Here is a 20605-nt window from a genome sequence, read left to right as displayed (position 1 = left end):
AACATCTCTATTGAAGGAAAGATCATGAACAAGTTAGTCCCAGCAGTGTTCATTGTTGTGAATATTAATAATCCTCATGACAAGAGACTTACACAGTGCTCATAGGCCTGCAGTTCATCAAGGAGCTGCCTGTATTCCATATATTTCATTTGTTTTCTTCAAAAGAACATGTATTCTTTCCCCATATCTCAGACCTCAGAGCACAGCCTGCTATAATGTGTGCATGTATGAGCAAAGATACACTATAGTTCTGACTTGAGCCATATACTGTCCCTAAGCCCACACATTTTAAATATCATGACTTCTTATTGACTTTGCTGTAATCAAGTTTACTCAACCAAGCTCATGTGTGTCACCTCCCTGGTCATCAATACTGCTGAAGAAATATGCAAATTGCACACACTTTGGTCACTGAAATGACAACACAATAAGTTTACCAGCATTGAATGTACCACTTTCGCCAGCCTGTTACATTATCTCTTTCTGCACTTGGCTCTGGAATAAGAAAGGCTTTCTGACCATGCTTCCCCATGCAGCAGATGTGAAATACTAATGACAGCTGAAAATACTACATCAACACACATTAAAGTGCCCATTGAACATTTAGTCTGGAATGCCCTGCCCCTCCCCCCCCCCCCACACACACTTCCATATATTTTTCTATCTGTTGGGAATAATGTGGTAGTCTGTGGAGACTTTGGGAACTGAGGCTTAGGTGACAACTTGCAAGTTATTGGGGATGAGCTTTTGAAGGTTATATCCTGGTCCATAGTACCAGATCCATACTCTGCTTCCAGCTCTGATGTGGCTAACTGACTATGATACACATTTTTGTCTCCATTGACTTAGTTGATCCATTTTGCTCCCTACCATGTTGTACTAAAATCTTCCAAAACCTTGAGACAAAATATATTACTTTTTCCTTTGCTTCTCTCAGGTATTTTGATCCCAGTGGCATGGAAGGGACCACTGAAGGGAACACCTGGAATCAGAGTCGACTCAATGTACCTTATCAAATAAAAACACTAAAGTATGTCTTTAGAAGACAGAGTCTTTTTTACACAATGCATCTTTTAACAAAACATGTATTTATTTTTATGAGTACCCGTGAATGCTTGTACATATTTAAATATACTACATGTGCATCTCAATCATGCAATGGTCATAAAGAATGCTTCCCATTCCCTGGATTACGTGGTGTTTTTTAGCTGCCAAGTGGGTCCCGGAAAGCAAATCTGTGTCGTTTGTAAGAACAGCAAGTGACTTATTCATGGAGAAATCTCTCATGCACCCCAAATTAAACATTATAGAATTTGTAGAGACAAACGATCCACCAGATATACAAACGCAAAGTTGGAACACAAAAGGTATGGAAACAAAGACAGTATAATAATTCCAAAATAACACAAGCTTGCTGCAGTAGCAGATCTCAAAGAAAAACACATTGAAGTAATGCTTTATAAGGATTTTAATGTGATTATAAAATAAGTCAGTGAGACTAAATGGTATGCAGAAGGACAATTCAACAAAACCAGAAAAACAACTCACAGTATGAATGAAAAACTTAGCAAACAGAGAACTATTATGAAAATATCACATGGATCTTTGAAGAACTCACTTAAATCAAATAAATAATATAGTAGAAATCTTTAACAATAGACTGGAGCAACTAAAGCAAAATGCAAAGAAATCAATCAAGAAAAGTTTAGAAGCATCTCAGATTGCAAAGCTAAATGAAAACAACAGTGATTGATAGAATAACTTAAATGAATAAATACTATAATCTTAGGAGTGACAAGGGTAAAGAAAAGACAATGAACATAGAAAATTTATAATTAAAAATTTCTTAAATCTTGGAAGAAATACAAACATATGTCCAGGAAATCCACAGGCCTCCCAAATAGACATGGCCATAAAAGATTCTCATAGTTCTGTATTGAAATCAAACTCCTAAAAGTATAAGACAAAGACAAATTCTAAAAACAGCATGATTAAAATTCCAAGTCTTCTTTAAGAGGAAATCCATCCATCTAGCCGTAAATTTCTCAGCAAAATCCTGGAGGTCAGAAGACAATGGTATTACATATTCCAATTTCTGGAAAAAGAATTCAATTGACAACCAAGAATACTAGAGCCTGGAAAGTTTTCCTTCAGAAGTAAATGGAACTTCAGAAAACACACAAGACATGAAGCAATTAATAGAGCTACTCTACAAAAGGAAGTGCTACAGTGGCAGTTACAGAGAACCACATGAGGAAGTACAAATCTCCCTAGAAGCGCTGACACAGAAGAAACAGTTTCTCTCATCGACATATTATACCATTAAACTGCAAAGATGTACAACATAAGGTCAAAAGAAGTGTATTCAAAGCAAATAGAGAAAATTGCAGGAGTAAGTCTTGTTTTATCAGTAATAATTCTGAATATCAAGGAAAAGGCATATACTAAGTGAGCTGATATTTTAAAATAAATTCAACTACTTAATCCCTTTGAGAAACTCACTTTTCCAATAGATACATGTAAAGATTCAATTTGCAGCAAACATGTGGTAAGCTGTCTAGTGGTGGTTAACAAAAGAATGTCCTCCATAGGCTCATATATGTGAAGGCTTAGGCACCAAGGAATGGAACTGTTTGAAAGGATTACGGGGGAGTGGCCTTGTTGAAGGAGATGTGTCACTGGGGGTGGTCTTTGAGATTTCAAAAGCCCAAGCCACCAGGCCCAGGTCTTCTCTCTCTCTCTCTTTCTCTCTCTCTCTCTCTCTCCCCTGTCAGCAGATCAGGATGTAAAACCATTCAAGTAAACTAAAACCCAAACCTCTATACTGTATTGTTTCAAACTTTAGAATAGCTATTGCCAAAAAGACAAATAATAATAATAATAATAATAATAATAATAATTAATAATAATGGCTCTGGTGCTTTGTTCATGGAAATCAAAGTTAGTACAACCATCATGCAGAACTATATGGCAGTTCCTCAAAAGGTTAAAAATAGATCTACATAGTGTTTAGTTTTGTCAACTTGACACAATCTAGAATCTCATGGATTAGAGTCTCAGTGAAGATTTTGTAGATCAGTATGGCCTAAAAGCATGTCTGTGGGCAGACAGGGTGGGTTGTCATGATCTCATTGATTGGTATGGAACGATCCAGACCACCCTGGGTAGACACCATTCCCCAGGCTTTGGTCCTAATCTATATTAGAAAAAGTGAGCTAAGTAGTAGGCATGCATGCTTCATTTGCTTCTGTTCTTGCCTGTGAGTGTGCTGTAACTGCCTGTTATAAATCCTTGCACCTCCGTTTCTCCACCAGGATGTAGGCAAGCTAAACTATAACCTAAAACCAACCCCTTTCCTTTAAGCTGCTTTATGTCTAGATGTTTTATAATAGCAGCAAAAGGTAGACTAGAACAACTTGTGATATAAACCAGTATCTATCCATTTCCTGAAAATATATCTAAAGAAAATATGTGCAAAGGCATTATTCATAATATGTTGCATATTGAATCAACCAAAATATCCATGAACAGATGAATATTACAGAAACTGTACATACACATTACAGAACATTTGTCAAGCATAATGAAAGCTGCTCTTCTGTTCTTTGCAAGAGAATGGTTAGAACAACAGGACATTATGTTAACTGAAAGAAACCACATTCAAAAGTACAAGTATCACTTGTTCTTTCTCATATGTTGAAACAAAAACTACAATTAATCTGAACGTTGTGTTGATTGAGGCAGAGGTTATAAAGAGTAAAGAAGAGAAATGGAGAGGATTTGGATGACAAGTCCCAAAAAACTGAGATCTATAATGTTCCATATTATAGAAAATCAACTACAGCTCACAAGCTATAATTCATGAAGAACCCACAGGAAAGGTGTGCAAATGCCCAAACATAAAGACATTATAAGGAAACAGAAATGCTAATTACCATGACTTGTTTGTTTTACAGTCTATATGAGTTGAACTATTGCATATCCATAAAGATAAATAACTAAACTTGCCCCAAATTTAATTAAGAGAAATTGCATAAATGTCATATATATACATATATATATACTATGTATTATATTATATTATATTATATAATTTACTTTATGTATATAGATGTTTTCTCTTTGTGCATGTCTTTACATCATATGATGTTTAATGCCTATGGAGGCCTCAAAAGTATTTAAAATCTCTCAATATTGGAGTTACAGATGGTTGTAAGTCTATGAAGGTACTGGAAATACATACCAGGTCCTCTGAATTAACAGTCAGTACTCTTAACCACCCTGTCAGCTATTCAGCCCCACATTCATTATATTTATAGCTTTAGCAGTAGTGCTGCAACTGTGGTAATATTAATAAATTTGTATTCCAGAGTAGAATAATACAAATAAGGAAAATGCATGTTTATAAATTAGCATGCTTAACAATTAACATGAGTAGGTTCACTAATATCCACACAATATGCATATCTTTTGTGCAACAGCACTGTATCTTGTGAGGAGCTGCCCTCACATTCACCATTACAAGATGGCGCTGACATCCTGTGTTCTAAGTAGTAAACAATCTACGCATGTGCCTGGGTAGTTTTCCACTCCATGTGCTCTGCCTTCCCTTGAGGACAACTCGGCCGATGGGCTGCAGCCAATCAGGGAGCGACACGTCCGAGGCGGAGGACAATTCTCCATAAAAGGGATGGGGTTTTGCCATTAGCTCTCTTCCTCCTGAAGAAGTAAGCAATAAAGCCTTTTGCCGCAGAAGATTCCGGTTGTCCTGAGTGTGTTCTTGCCGGTGGGGACAAAAGCTCGGGATAGTATCTCAATGTAGTCTTATGAATCTTTGACATTCATTCAGTTGACTACACAGAGCTAGATCAAACAGTTCACGTGGGGAGTGGGCTGAGGAAAGCAGTTTGGATAAACAAATGTAAGAATTGCTTTATTACAGTTTGCCTTTCTGCTTACCAACTACTGAGCCAAAGGTAAAACCTTGCTGAATGTAAACTGTCTTCCTCTAATCCCTTATCCCACTTAACAGTATCCTTTTCCAGGCTCAGAAGGATATAAGCCCTGTAAAGATGTCGATTATCTGTGCTTTACTTGGTTTGGCTCTAAAGAATTTACATTATGACCATTTATTAAGAACTCTGAAGTGGGTCATTTAGAGTTCAAGTGCAAAGGAAAAGCCTGTATTTGCGTTTGAATTGCCCTTACACTCAAATAACCAATCAAGAAGTGTCTCAGTTTGAAGGGCAGGTGGGTGAGAAGAAAGATTAGTAAGTGTAATTTATACTCTCACAAGATATACCTTCACACAATGATTTTCAAACTGGGTCTTTGACATTCTTTAAAAAACAAAAAAAGAAGGAATTGGGCAGTTGTTACTGCCTTTGCACTTGGAAGAAGACATAGAAATAGCTATCTTTCTTACTTCATTTCTTCAAAGGGAAAGGTCAGTTAATATGGTCATTCCCAATGGTGTATGGTCACTTGGCAAGAAGTTTTGATGGTTTTTGTCACTGTGTACCACACAGTATCTGTACAAGAGACTATAAAACCAAACTGTGTGTTTATTTAATAAAAGAAAAAGGAGAAAATATAACAGTAAATATTTCCCTGTCAACTAATATTTCAAATTGATAGTAAGAGTAATATTTAATCATAATATGGAAACATTAAAGATAAATAATTAATACTTCATTGTACTTGCTATCAGACTGAATGTTGAAATATTAAATCCTTTTCAATTTAATGATTGATTTAAAAAGATTGAATTCAATGGAAAAAGGAAAGAAAAACTTGTAAAATTGACCAATTTGATCTTATAAACTACATTTCCTTATGCACTGAAGTCATATTAGTTTGCATTAAATATTTTATATGACTCTAAAACCATGGTAGGAAAATAATAGTTGTCTTCATATTAGTTACATTGAAGAGAGAATATGGTTGATGCCAGCTACTGGCTTCTTTAAGTGGACTGCACGGGGCTGGAAGAGGGAATGGCTTAGTCTAAAGCGCTTACAACCAAGAAGACATGAGTTCAATTCCCAGACTTCATGTGATAAAACTGGACAAGGCATTATGCTTATAATTGCAACACTGGAGAGACAGTGGATCCCTAAGGCTTTTAGTGAGCAAGTCCAACCTAATCAATGAGCCCTAGGCCAGTAGGAGACTTTGTCACACATAGAGAAACACACAGATTTGAAAACAACCAATAATTATCCAGAGAGATAACATGAATGATGCCCTCTGGCCTCCACATGTGCCTACACACATGAACTAGTACATACATACACCTGCACACTCATGATCTTGTACACACATGCACCTGCAATGCATGTGAACTTATACACATGTGCACCTGCACATGCATGAACACACATATATTACATGGGTAGAGTACATATGTGCAGGAGGTATATAGAATATCCATCAACTTAACCAGAATGATCCCAAATTATTCTGTTTATGCTGCTAGGCAGGCTGATAATTGGACAGTTAATAATTTTTCAACTGATCATCATGTTACAAGTTTAAAGGGCCAAAATATTGTGAAGAAAATCAGCTCCAGTGTCTTTGTAAAAATACACACCTATCTATCTTCTACCATAAATATATGGAGGCCAGAAAAGATAGTCAGCTCTCCTGTGACTTGAATTATTGATGGCTGTATGCAGCCATGTTGTTGCTAAGAATCAAACCTAGATTCTCTTAAACCACAGGTCTTAACTGCTGAGCACCTCCAGCACCTCTGTTTGTTTTCTTCTTCTCTTAAAACCTTAAGTACAAATTAGCTGAATAATTCAATTAATTGAATGCTACCCTTCACATATTCAGACTTTCAAGAAGCTTATTTCTTATAAAAAAATATCAAATCTAAAGGATTCAAATGTTTAACTCGTGAGAATCAAGAGCAGAATAAGGCCACATTTTATATTGAGGGACATATTTGTTGTCTGGCTATTCTAGAATTAAGGCGCATGCCAGTGAGAGCAGGTGCCAAGAGTAGATAGTGGATGGCAAGTAAATTCTTCTGCAAATGAGTGACTATCCCATCAAAAGAACCGGACAGCAGCAGAGGTTCTTGTCCGTGAAGCACACCTAGGCCTCTTACCCAGAACCACGTGCACGTCTCTCAGTTCTTTCATCATGATCAGGTAAGCAAGCAGTGAGAGCTGCGTGGGTGAACTGCTGAGAGTTACCCTCAAATCCTTCACAAGCAGTGAACATACACGGCATTCTGGCTGCTTATATATTTCTGACCATCTGTCACAATGGCAAAGGGCCCAATTAAAAGACGCTAGATCCTAGCAAGTAGTTTTCAGATGGTTAGGGGTTTCCAAGAGTATTCCGAATAATGAACAGCATTTGTCATTTGAGAATGGCTGGCACATCAATAAAACGATCTAGTATTATATTATACATTTTACGTCAAACTGAATAGTACAGGGGTCATGGTCACTTTTTTTTGTAGGAATTGAAGTAAATAATTGGAAATAAGTTGAAGCATTATCTAATAGGTTTTTCTGGAAGCATTGCTTCCTTTAAATAGAAATTTAAGTATCTCATGTTCAATGGTGGGCTTAAATTGTTGAGCTAAATTGGATTTATATTAACCAGTCTGGATTGCACATAGGGTAAGGAGCAGGTGCCAAGCCAGTGATTCGAGAGCAGGATGCCTGGGTGCAACAGAGGCTAATGACAAGGAAATCAGGATTGCTTAGTTATCTTCCTTTTTGCCTTTTACTTCAGTGGCTTCTAGCAAATAACTTAATAGCTCCAAGCTTCATTTTCTTTATGCTTAAATGAAGCATTTGACTAAAATTGCTAGTCTTTTATGATTCTATAACACATAGAACCCTCTACATTCCCAAATGCCCAGACCAACGATGTTCTTTGTATAGTTTTAAAATGACTCTCTTGCTTGCCCAGTCAGCAAATGTATTTCCACAGCACTTTGAATATAAACACATTGCAGTACACATTAAATTATAGAGTAAGTGTATTCATGCTTATGATCTGTCTCTGCTAAACATATCCTAAGCTTCTCAAGAGCAGACACTAACATTTTGTATATCTAGTAATGAATATGGTGTTCAGTTTGTGCATCTACCTACCCTAAGATATTTATTATATTACATAGAAATAGGCACAGCATCTAAAACAGTAAAACTATAGTAACTTTACAGAAATAAAGAAAACTCCACATCACATCATGTTTGACACTTTTCTTTGATATTTTGTTTTGTTTTCAAAAGAATTTATTCCCACTAACATCTCATGAAATTAGATGAAGTTCAATAAAGTTTTCAAAGCAGTTCAATTCACAGTTTTCATTTGTTCTAGAAGCTACCACCTAGCATCCTTTATTTGGGGTATTTTCATAGATATCTTTCGTGTAGACTTCAAACCTTGACTGAGTTCTAGCTCAAGATAAAACTTAACTGCTTAACCTGCCCCCAACTCTCTCTTTGAGCCAGTCAGACTCATGCCTGTGTCTGTCCATGGACTTAAACCAGCAAGGTCTTTTTTTTTTTAAATTATTCACTTTACATCCAACTCACTGCATCTTCCCAGGCATCTTTTCCCATAATCCTTCCCTCCATCGCTCTACCCCTTCTCCTCTGAGTGAGTGGGTATCTCCTGGGTACCCTCCTCCATCCTGGCACATCAAGTCTCTGCAGAGCTAGGCACCTCCTCTCCAACTAAGGCTAGATCAGGCAGTGAGCTAGAAGAACATATCCCACAGGCAGGCAACAGCTTTTGGGATAGCCCCTGCTCCAGCTTTTAGGGACCCACATGAAGACCAAGCTGCACATCTGCTACATATGTGCAGGGAGACCTGGGTCCTGCCTATATATGTTTTTTGCTTTGTGGTTCAGTCTCTGAGAGTCCCAAAGGCCCAGATTAGTTTACTTTGTTGATCTTCCTGAAGAGTTTCTATCCCCTTCAGCCTGCAATCCTTACTTCTATTCTTTCATGAGAGTCCCCAAGCTGCATCCATCATTTTGCTGTGGTTGTCTGTATCTGAGTCAGCTGCTGGGTAGAGCCTTCAGAGGGCAGCCATGCTAGATTCCTGTCCCCAAGCATAACAATATCATTAGTAGTGTCAGGTTTGATGCTCCCATGCAAATTTACATATTCTATCTCATCAACTGACCTTCCATTCCCTCACACAGGCAGTTATATATCACAATATTAAGTTATAGACTTACTATTGGTATAAAGGTTTTTAAAATTTTTTTTTATTTTTCTTGAAGGAGTGTGTGTGTGTGTGTGTGTGTGTATACATGCATATGTATGTGGAGGAGGCCAAAAGGTGGTGTTACATCCCTTGAACCTGGCAATATGCCATTTAAGGGCTCCCTATGTGGTTGCTGGGAGCAACAACATATGATTGAGCAACAAGTGCCATTAACTACTGTAATGGTTTGTATATCCTTGGACCAGGGAGTGGCACCATCTGGAGGTGTGGCCTTGTTGGAATAGGTGTGACCTGGTTGGACTGGGTGTGTCACTGTGGGTGTGGGCTTAAGATCCTCACCCTAGTTGCCTGGAAGTCTTCCATTAGTAGCCTTTGGATGAAGATATAGAACTCTCAGCTCTACCTGTGCCATGCCTGCCTAGATACTGCCATGCTCTCACCTTGATGATAATGGACTGAACCTCTGAACATGTAAGCCAGCCCCAAGTAAATGTTGTTTTTTATAAGACTTGCCTTGGTCATGGTATCTGTTCACAGCAGTAAAACCCTAACCAAAACAGAAGTTGGTACTGGGAGTGGAGTATTGCTGTGATGGGCCTAACCATGCTTTTATTTGAAAGAATGTGGATTTGGGGACTTTGGATTTGGAAAGCAGTGGAATGCTTTAAATGGGGCTTAATGGGTCATCCTAGTAGGAATATGGAAGACTTTATTGCTGGGAGTAATTTGAACTGTGTTGACCTGGCCCAAGAGATTTCAAAGGAGAAGAATTTCAGAATGTGGCATAACGACTGTTTTTGTGGTATTTTGGTGAAGACTATGGCTACTTTTTGCCCTTGTCTGAAATGTCTGCCTGAGGCTAATGTGAAGAGACTCAGATTAATTGCATTGACAAGGGAAGTTTCAAAAAAGCCCAACAGAGACTTTGTTCTCTGGTTAAGTCTTATGAAGAGAAGTTTGAACAAGCATAGTAAGCTTAGAAAGGAAAAAATATAAAATATATAGTTCGAGTATTAAAGGGGTACTAGGAAGTGAAATGGAGCAAAATCTTGTGTTCTAGGAGATAACAGATTAAGGGAGTGGGACCTTGGGGCAAGATCCTACCTAGATAAACTTGGATCCAGGCATGGTGATACACACTTTTAATTCCAGGAAACAGGCATGCTGATCTCTGCATTCAAGGTCAATCTACAGAGCAAGATCCAGGATAGCCAAGCATAGGCAGTGAAGGATTTGGAAAACAGAAAGCCAGTGGGAATGTAATAGCACAAGCGGGTCATGTTGTAGTTCCTGCAAGCAGCAGAACTCTGCAACTTCAGCCACGTGGCTCTGGCTCTAGAGTTAAGAATGGAAGGAACTACTGGGACAATTGATGCTGGTTAGCTGGAGCTAAGAAATTAGCAGTGATTAAGAAGAGACCAGCATCACTGAGGTGAAATCTGGGAAGTGTTTTCTGGGAGCACAAAGAAGCTGTGTTCCAGAGATAGCCGTGGTTGTACCTCTTGCTGCAGCTGGACTTGGTAATATGTAAGAGTCACCCAGGTGGTATTGGTTTTGAAGGAATGAAGATGTAATGAAGAACAGCTGAAGCTTGATACTGTGAGAGGTCATGGAAGGCTATTGGAGAAGGTGTAGCCTCATCTGTAGTTGATGGCCCAGGACTGAAGGGGTCAGGCAAAGGATTTGATGCTTGGCACCATGAAGAGAGCCTATGAGAGGCTATTGGTGAAGCCTAGTTGGAGTGGAACACCCCAGTGTATTGGAGATGTCAGTACCATGGGATGATCACCAAGAACAGCAGCTATAGTGGAGTGGATCAACCTGAGCTTAGAGTGCTACAGGGGGCAGAGCTGGAGAAGAGATGCCAGCCCTTAGGACGAGTCCAAAAGATCAAGTGGAATCCCAGACACTGAAACAAGACGCTGTAACATTGAAATTGCCTTGGAGACTCAAAGATGTTAAAGATGCCGGAGCCATGGGATACATGCTGAGGAAAGATGCTAACAGGGAGTGGAAGTAGACCAGGAGAAAGCAATTTGTTGTAGTCAACAAATATGAAAAGGAATGGAGATCTGAAGACTGCTTTGACATCAGCCATGGAGTTGCATAGTTTGGAGTTTGCCCAGCTGGTTTCTTGCCTTGCTTTGGAGATTACAATTAATTAGTTGGATGTATCTCAGAAGAGCCCTTGAACTTTAGACTTTTAACATTGTTGAGACTGCTATAGACTATGAGGACTTCGAAAGTTGGACTAAATGCATTTTGCATTATGCTATGTTTAAGTATGCCCCCCCCATAGACTCTTTTTAACAAGTCCATGGGGACCAGGGAGTGGAATGTAATGGTTTGTATATCCTTGGACCAGGGAGTGGCACCATCTGGAGGTGTGGCCTTGTTAGAATAGGTGTGACCTGGTTAGACTGGGTGTGTCACTGTGGGTGTGGGCATAAGATCCTCACCTTAGTTGCCTGGAAGTCTTCCATTAGCAGCCTTTGGATGAAGACAGAGCTCTCAGCTCTGCCTGTGCCATGCCTGCCTGAATACTGCCATGCTCTCACCTTGATGATAATGGACTGAACCCCTGAACCTGTAAGCCAGCCCCAAGGAAATGTTGTTTTTTATAAGACTTGCCTTGGTCATGGTATCTGTTCACAGCAGTAAAACCCAAACCAAAACAACTACTGAGCCGTCTCCCCAATCACTAGGCTTCAAAACAAATTTAATTTTAGTATAGGTATTTTAGGTAATAACTGATTCTATGCTATAGTATTAGTAGGCATATAAGAAAGAGAGCACTCTGGTGTCTCCAGTTCTTCACAGATCACAGATGAGAGTGAGCTTGATGAGTTTGTAGCATCCAGAACATTCTATAATCTGCAGGATGCAGTCTAAGTCTTGAGGTCAAATAAAGGTAGGAGTGAATGGACGTGGCAACAAAGGCTAAGTATTGCCAGGTGATTTACTTAGAGAATGAAATTAACAAATGGATCTAGGCTTTAATTTCCAATTAAATCTTTCATGAGACAAATCACCTAAACATTTCTTTGCATTTTGTGTTAGAAAGGTTGGTCAGCCAAGGTGAATTTTCAGTGGTAGCAGGATCTTTCATGTTAAATGGTAATGGTGTCATCAGACATGTTTTCTTTAAAGCTCTTCAGCTCACTGGTTCCCATACCAGCTGTATTCCAGTTTATTCTTACTTTACACTTTTACAATGGCAATAAAAATAATTCTGTACAGCCAAATTGTGGGTTTCATATCATATAGCATTCCCTTTAAGTGTCTCCAATTTTCTCAAAATGTATATAACTTAAGACCATGTAGTTTGTAAGATTCTGCTTTTTAGAAAAGATTGGGAAATGTGCAACCAACCAAAGGTTGCAATAACATCATAAACAAAATGTGGGAAACCCTTGACTGTGCCGACTAAGCTAGACCCGAAAACTTTTGCTGACAAATTTCAGAGTTTCTGAAAAGGAAAATTATAAGTTAGTTGGCTTGGCGTGGAGGCTAGAGAGAGGGCTCAGGAATTAAGAGCTCTGGCTGCTCTTCCAGAGGACAAGCTGGCTTTCCAGCACTCATGCATGTCACTGGCTCCCAACTGCCTGTAACTTCAGTTCTAGGAGACCCCATGCCCTCTTCTGGAGACGCTGGGCAGTTTCATTCACATGTGCTCAAACCCATACACAGACACACACAGATTCATATAAATCAAAGTAACATGAGAAACATTAAGGATAATCAGATGTTATTTAATTTAATCAATTTTGTCTTGAAATATTTAGAAATGTGAAGGTTAAAATAATGGTGATGATGATGCTAGTAATCATAAAATGCTAATAATAAGCCAGAAATATCAAGTACCTCTCCAGAGACTCTTTTGAAAGGAACGCAGTCTGGTATTTCCATCCAGGTGGTAAATGGCACAACACAGCAGAACCATTACTTAAGACAAGAATAGACCTAATTGTCTGTGCCATATTATTTTCCAGATAAATTAGGATGTGAGTGAATAGAACTTCATGAATGTATTAGGTAAAGCAGTAACCAGCTAAAATATATAACCTGAACTTGATATTATTGACAAAAAGTAGCCATAGACTGAGTAATTTAATCTAGAAACTTCTTTGATTCTTATACCATAAATCATATTGGAAATATTAAGTGCTTCATATGGGTGGTATTTTGAGTTGGCATATTTATACCCAGAACTGACCTTTATTTGAAAATTAATATTTTATTATGCAAATATAAGTATAATTGCAGTGGGTTCATTTCTTTTAATAAGATCATCCTCTGTATAAACGCCTTTGGAAATAGCTTAAAGTAGAAATCAATTGTGGAACTCAACACTGTACCTATTTAAACATGTCCCAGGGAATCTCAGAGCTTGTAGAGTTATGGTTAATATTTGACTCAAAATTGGTTTCGACAAAGGCCTTGCTTAGCTTTACCAGTCATTTTAAAGTGTATTTTCAAAGATATTTAATCAACGTGAGTATTGTTAATTTACCTTCCTCTCATCAGAATGCAATTTTGCAGGAGTTGGATATTTGACAGTAATTTATCTGCTCAGAATCTTTACTGATGTAGTCATATTTTTGCCCAAAGCAAGGGGACACCAAATAGCTAATGTTGTTTGGAGAGGAGATTTGGTGAGCTCTAAAATTATAATATACAATTTGGGTCTGAAATGTATTCCTACTACAGAGTTCAGAGACAGTCAGTAATGGGAGATTCCACCTGCCAGGGAATGCAAATGCCAAAGAGAAATGAGGCCAGAGGGAGGGCAAGCATAAAAAGGCATTCCCAGATTGCATGCAGACAGACAGGCAGAGCCAGCCATTGTCTTTCTCCACTCTATATTTCAGAGAATGACCTTGGAGCCATGCTAGTACTTAAGGCAATTCCCTAGTGGTACATGATCATTCTGAGTTCTGTGTGTGTTGATTTGGAACCACTAAATTCATTAGTAATTTTTTTATTCATTTACCTGGTCATGTTCATTTTGAGGACATCTGATCTAAGTTTGTTGTCTGAATGTTTCTCGTATTCTCCCTTATATCCCTATGTTCTGCCTGCTAGTCTTTCTGTAGTTTTATCTTTTGTTTGTGTGTTTGGTTGGTTTTTGTTTTGTTTTGTTTTTGTTTTTGTTTTTGTTTGTTTGTTTTTTCGAGACAGGGTTTCTCTGTGTAGCCCTGGCTGTCCTGGAACTCACTTTGTAGACCAGGCTGGCATTGAACTCAGAAATCCGCCTGCCTCTGCCTCCCAAGTGCTGGGATTAAAGGTGAGTGCCACCAACACCCAGCAGCTTTATCTTTTAAAGATAGGTAGGAGTGTTGTTTTGATCACAGGATATTCTTTTCCTTGTCCTTCTCTCTCTAAAATACAATAGATATTCTAAAAACTTCCACAGTTCAATGAAGTGCTTCTCCCAAACAAATGAAGGTTTGAAGCCAACGTATAAGGGGGAAAGGTTTGGAGTATGGCCTCTATTTTGTGTATTTTTTATTAATTTATTGGGTGTATGAAGGGGGTGTTTACATAACTAATGTTTTGTTGGCTGACGTTCTCCTATTGAACAGCTTTGGCAACCTCATCCTGGAGTGGAAGAGGGGTTCGACTCACTGGAAATAATTGTCGTCCCACTTTCCCTGTAACCCTGGAGAGAGCAAAGTATTCATAATTTAACTACACTCATTTCATACAAAGAGAAAAAGTTAAGGAGGACAGTGACATCTGGAAAGAACAAAGCCAGCTTTAAGGACGCAATGTATGGGGGTGGTATTTACACAGAATCATATTCTGCTCTTTTCCTCCACGTGATGCATGTTTTTGTGTCTTATAAAGTTTATCCTCAAAGGAATTCAAATTCACTTTTTCTGTTTTGGATTTTATATCAACTTAGGCTACATTTTCTCGTTCTTACGCTAGGATTTTCCAGACAGTGAGGGAAAAAAAATGCTTAAATGTTCTCATCTGGAATGCTGCTGCTGAGTTCATCTTTCCACAGTTTCCCTGACATCTGTAACCAGATCACACCAAACCAGGCTGTGCTCCAGCACACATGCAGCAGACAGGGTGAACAGAGACAGTATGGGCTGGCCTGTGTCCCTTATGACTTCCTCTGCCTTGGTTTGCAGTTAGACCCATTCCCACTCCCCCTGGTTGGCAAATAGATCAACTAGAAGTGTCTGCTGTCTTCTGTCTGAGCAGACACAAAGCATGCTTTTCTGGGGTTCCTCTTAAGGCACTGCATGTTAGAAAAGGCCCAGAGTACATTTCTTTAAAATTTCAGATTTCTAGAGAAATAAATAGAGAATGACAGGGAGGGAGTGGTAACCTGGCACATCTTGTTTAAAATATTTAACAGAAGAAGCCTCCTAGGGAGCTGTCCATTGAACACTCCATTTCGCTTTGTGAAGTGAATGTTTTCTCTGGCTCCAAATTTGTGTGATTCTTAAATGTTCTCATGGGTTGAAAGGAAAAAACAAAAGGAAAAAGAAATAAGGGTTTGAATGTATATTGACTAGCCATGACTGAATTGTCTCTGTTAATTACAAAGAAAATATGGATGGTTTTTTTTTTTGTTTGTTGTTTTGTTTTGTTTTATTGTTTCTTTGGCTTGGATTTAAAACCCTGCCTTGTTCCCTTTAGAGATTATAATGCCTGGGTAGGTTTTATCACGATTCTTTTAAGAACATCAGAAAAGGAACCTTAGATTTATGCCACAGTTTTTTTTTTTTTCTTTTTTTTCCTCTTGTCTGCGTTTGTCTGATTTTGGAGAGCTATTCACAATAGCGAGAAAGCAGTTACGTCTTTGAAAAGCACAAAATAAATCCCATTCACCCGAGTGAGTAATTGCTCAAGGTCATCCATTCGTTGTCTTTATCTTGATTGGTTGAATTAGTAGCTAATAATGGTGTTGAAATGTGAATGAATTATTAGCGATGGGGCATATTTTGGGGAGTGTCAGGAAATATTCCAGGGCAATTAAGGTTACCCAATAGCAAGGCCGTGTTCCCAGCAGCTGTCTCCTAATCACTATGTTTAAAGACCACGAGGCTTACACTAAGATTATAGCTTTTATATTGTCTGCCTTTAGAAGTCATATTTGGGGTTTATTCAGTGCATTCACTTGCCCTTGCCCTTTCCATCCGAGGCTGCCACTTGCACACTGATTTAAACAGAGTTTTTTATGAATTAAAATAAGCATCAGCAGAGAGTAGTACACAATCTAGATACTTTACAGGCATGGAAGGATTTCAAATGACTACTGCTAAATAGTTTGCATGCTTTTATGTATTTGTTTCTCATTGTTTAATTTATGCGGTTCAAACGTTATTAGATAACAAATAGTCCACAGCCTGGAACTCCTGAAGTACTATTTCAATTGTTCATACTTAGCAATGTGATAGGAAGAATGTGTACTGCTAGTTTCTATTCGTCTGCACTCACCACACATTTGATTTCTCCTTTCAACGCTAGCCTGCGTCAGAATTGGCTTTGCTTCCTTGAGTTTTAGAATTTTTAAAATTAATGCAAGAAAAATTCTCCACTAACCCCATCATAAGTATTTTTGATTTGCAGACAGAAGCCTAGGGAATAGCAACACTGAGGGAACTGACTGTGTCTGTCCTGAGCACATGGGACTTGGTTAGTGCAGGACAACTCTGTTGGGAAACACTCCTGGTTTCCACTTGCTGATAAAGGGGACAGAAGCAGACCAGAGGAGCTGTCCCAATTACTCACAGGTGAATTCAAGATTGTCATTTAATGAGTTGTGAGGGACAATGAACATGAGTAGTCACTAGGAGACCACTCTTGCAATTAAGTCATATGGCAAGCTAAGCGAAATAGAATGAGAATAATGAACAGATCCACAGCTTATAATTATTAAGATTTCCCACTTTGTATATTTTACAGGAACCAACAGATTATCTTGCTAATAAAAGAACGACTATCTGTATGCTTGGATTTTGTGTGGTGGTATGGGGTTGTAGGTATGTGTTCATGTGTTTGTGGTTGTGCCTCCACACGTGGATGATCAATGTTGGATTTCTTTCTCAATTGCATTCTACTTTATTTTGGGGGTAGAACCTCTCACTGAAACTGGAGTTCACTCATTTAAGACTAGCTACCCAGGGAGACCTAAGGGTCCTCCTGTCTCCATCTCCATACCATCCCTCACTGATGAGATCATAGGCATACATTGTCATACTCAGTTCTTTAGATCGTTGCTGGGGATATGAATTCAGGTGTAGGGGCTTGCACAGTAAGCACTCTGTTGGCTGAAGCTATGTCTGCAATCCCAAGTCTTGGCTATTCATTCTATATTTAATTTTTCATTATAACATGCCACATCCTTGGACTACTTCAGGAATCAATGTGATTGGAGAAATGAAGACAAGATATATAGAAGAACTGATGGGGTGTAATAGGCTCTCTGTTGGAAAAAGTTCAGGACTAGCAAGCTAAGCCTGTTTATTATATACAGCTGAACAAGGAGGAGCGACTATTATATACAACTAATTAAGGAGGCAAGGCTATGTGTAACTAAATCAATGGGAAAGATTCAGCTAATCTTGGTAGGAGCAGTCTCTGTAGGGTAGAAGTCTTCAGGCCATTAACATCCTGGAGGAGAAAGCAGCCTGGGTGAACATTTTCTGCACACACTAGCAGTATTCACACTCAGACCAGGAGGGAAGGCTTTGCAATTTCCCTGAGTCTAACCTGTGGAAAGCATTGCCACACCCATGGGGATGAGGTACTGAGGCCCTTGACTAAGCCATGGCCATGTCAAACAATATCCCCTCTCCTCCTCTCCTGTCTCCTCCCTCCTCTCTCCTCTCCTCTCACACAAATTCACACACACACACACCCCAACAACTTTTAATTCTTAGAAGAATTTTTTCTATTATGTGCTCTTTAAAATTAACTATTAAATTCTAACAAAACGTGGGTATTAGAGGCAATAAAGAGAAATATATAACTTAAATATAAATTATATATAATTATTGTCAAGAAAATAAAACAGAGAAGGATATTTGGTTTATGTTGTCTATTTGTTTTTGATTATAGTTTCTTTTGTTGTTTCTTTGTTTTTTTTTGTTTGTTAGTTTTTGGTTTTTCGAGACAGGGTTTCTCTGTGTAGCCCTGGCTGTCCTGGAACTCACTTTGTAGACCAGGCTGGCATTGAACTCAGAAATCCGCCTGCCTCTGCCTCCCAAGTGCTGGGATCAAAGGCGTGTGCCACCACACCCAACTGTTTCTTTTGTTGTTAATTAGCAGGATCTCATAGATAACTAAAATGCTTAAGGTTGAGTGAAATGAGATGAAGGAAGACTATATAATAAATCTTTTTTTTATTTAATTGTAATAAAAGTACTTTTTTAAAAAACATAACCTTGAATAATACCCATCACCAACAGCACCGAGTTTCTGTTGTGGGTTATTAAAATGAGAACTTCTTAGAACACTATGTTCAAATGTTTAACGTATCTGCTTTCCTCCTATCAACAAAATCATAGCAATGCTTATTTAAATTACATTCCATTTTATTCTCCCTCCTTTTGGAAATTTGCCATGTATAGTTCACACCTGAAATGAGTTATTTATTAAGATACACATCCTTGCATAATTAATTTTGTTTGAATTGGACATATATTTATAACCCTTTTTCTTGAAATGTTACATCATGAGCATTAAATCATCTATAAAAATTCTTGATTAATATCTGCAGGAAATTTCTCATTATTTTGTCATTTTGCCTGCTTCATGGAGATACTCATCCCTTGGCCTTCATGCTTTGAGCTGTCTGGACCAACCACCAGCAGCCTGAGCAACTCCCTTCACTCTTAGTCCAGAAATTCTTTTCAGTTCTTTTTATTTTATTTTATTGCTTATTTTTTCTTTTCTATCATTGGATATTTTCTTTACTTACATTTCAAATGTTATCCCCTTCCTCGGTTTCCCCTCTGGAAACCCCCTATCCCATCCGTCTTCCCCTTCTTCTATGAAGGAAATCCCCAACTACCCCATCCCAACTCGTCACCCTGGCATTTCCCTACACTGAGGCATCGCGTCTTGACAGGACCAAGGGCCTCTCCTCCCACTGATGCCCAATAAGGCCATCTTCTGCTACATATGTATCTGGAGCCATGGGTCCCTCCTTGTGTATTCTTTGGTTGGTGGTTTAGTCCCTGGGAGCTCTGGGGGGTCTGATTGGCTGATATTCTTGTTCTTCTTATGGAGTTGTAAACCCCTTCAACTCCTTCAGTTCTTTCTCTAACTCCTCCATTAGGGACCCCATGCTCAGTTCAATGGTTGGCTGAGAGCATCTGCCTCTGTGTTTGTCAGGCTCTGGCAGAGCCTCTCAGGAGACTGCTATATCAGGCTTCTGTCAGCAAGCACTTCTTGGCATCCACAATAATGTCTGGGTTTGGTGACTGTATATGGGATGGATCCCCAGATGGGACAGTTTCTGGACGGCCTTTCCTTAAGTCTCTGCCCCTCCACACATTGTCTAGTGAGTATGTTCCCCTTCTAAGAAGGACTGAAGCATCCACACTTTGGTCTTTCTTCTTCTTGAGCTTCAAGTGGTCTGTGAATTGTATCTTGGGTATTCCAAGCTTTTGGGCTAATATCCACTTATCAGTGAGTGCATATCATGTGTGTTCTTTTGTGATTGAGTTACCTCACTCAGGATGATATTTTCTAGTTCCATCCATTTACCTAAGAATTTAATAAGTTATTGTTTTTAAAAGCTGAGCAGTACTCCATTGTATAAATGTACCACATTTTCTGCATCTATTCCTCTGTTGAGGGACATCTTTGTTCTTTTTAGATTCTGGCTATTATAAATAAGGCTGCTATGAATATAGCATGTGTACTTGTTATATGTTGGAGCATCTTTTGGGTATATGCCATTGATGTTGAAGTCATTTTCTCTCAACACCAGTTTTCTTTATTTACTTAATTTGAGAAAATATTTTATTTTTGTCCATGAGTTTTATACTCAAGTCCATGCTGGTGCTTTAGGAGGTCAGAAGAAAGCCTCGGGTCCCCTGAAGTGAAATTATAGGTACTTGTGAACAGCCCAGTGTGTGTGTTGGAAACAAACCGTATATTCGCTGGGAGACTATTGAGTGTTTGTAACTGCTGAACCATCTCTCCAGACTCTACTCCATTATTTTCACAAAAGTAGCTTCTCTCGGAAAAGTACATTACAAAAATAGATTTTGTGTTATTGTTGTTGGCTGAGACAAGAACTCACTGTATTCTACAGAGTGGCCTTAGTGGGTAGCAATTGCCCTGACTCTCAGTCTGTCACATGCTGGGATTTTAGGATTTACTGTCACATCCAGGGTACAAAGACTTCAAGTTTTCTTCTCTGGTCTT

The sequence above is a fragment of the Mus musculus genome, chromosome 1 (assembly GCF_000001635.26).
Source record: "Mus musculus strain C57BL/6J chromosome 1, GRCm38.p6 C57BL/6J".
Taxonomy (NCBI): Eukaryota; Metazoa; Chordata; class Mammalia; order Rodentia; family Muridae; genus Mus; species Mus musculus.
The sequence above is the reverse complement of the archived record's forward strand: the minus strand, read 5'-3'. Positions refer to the sequence as shown.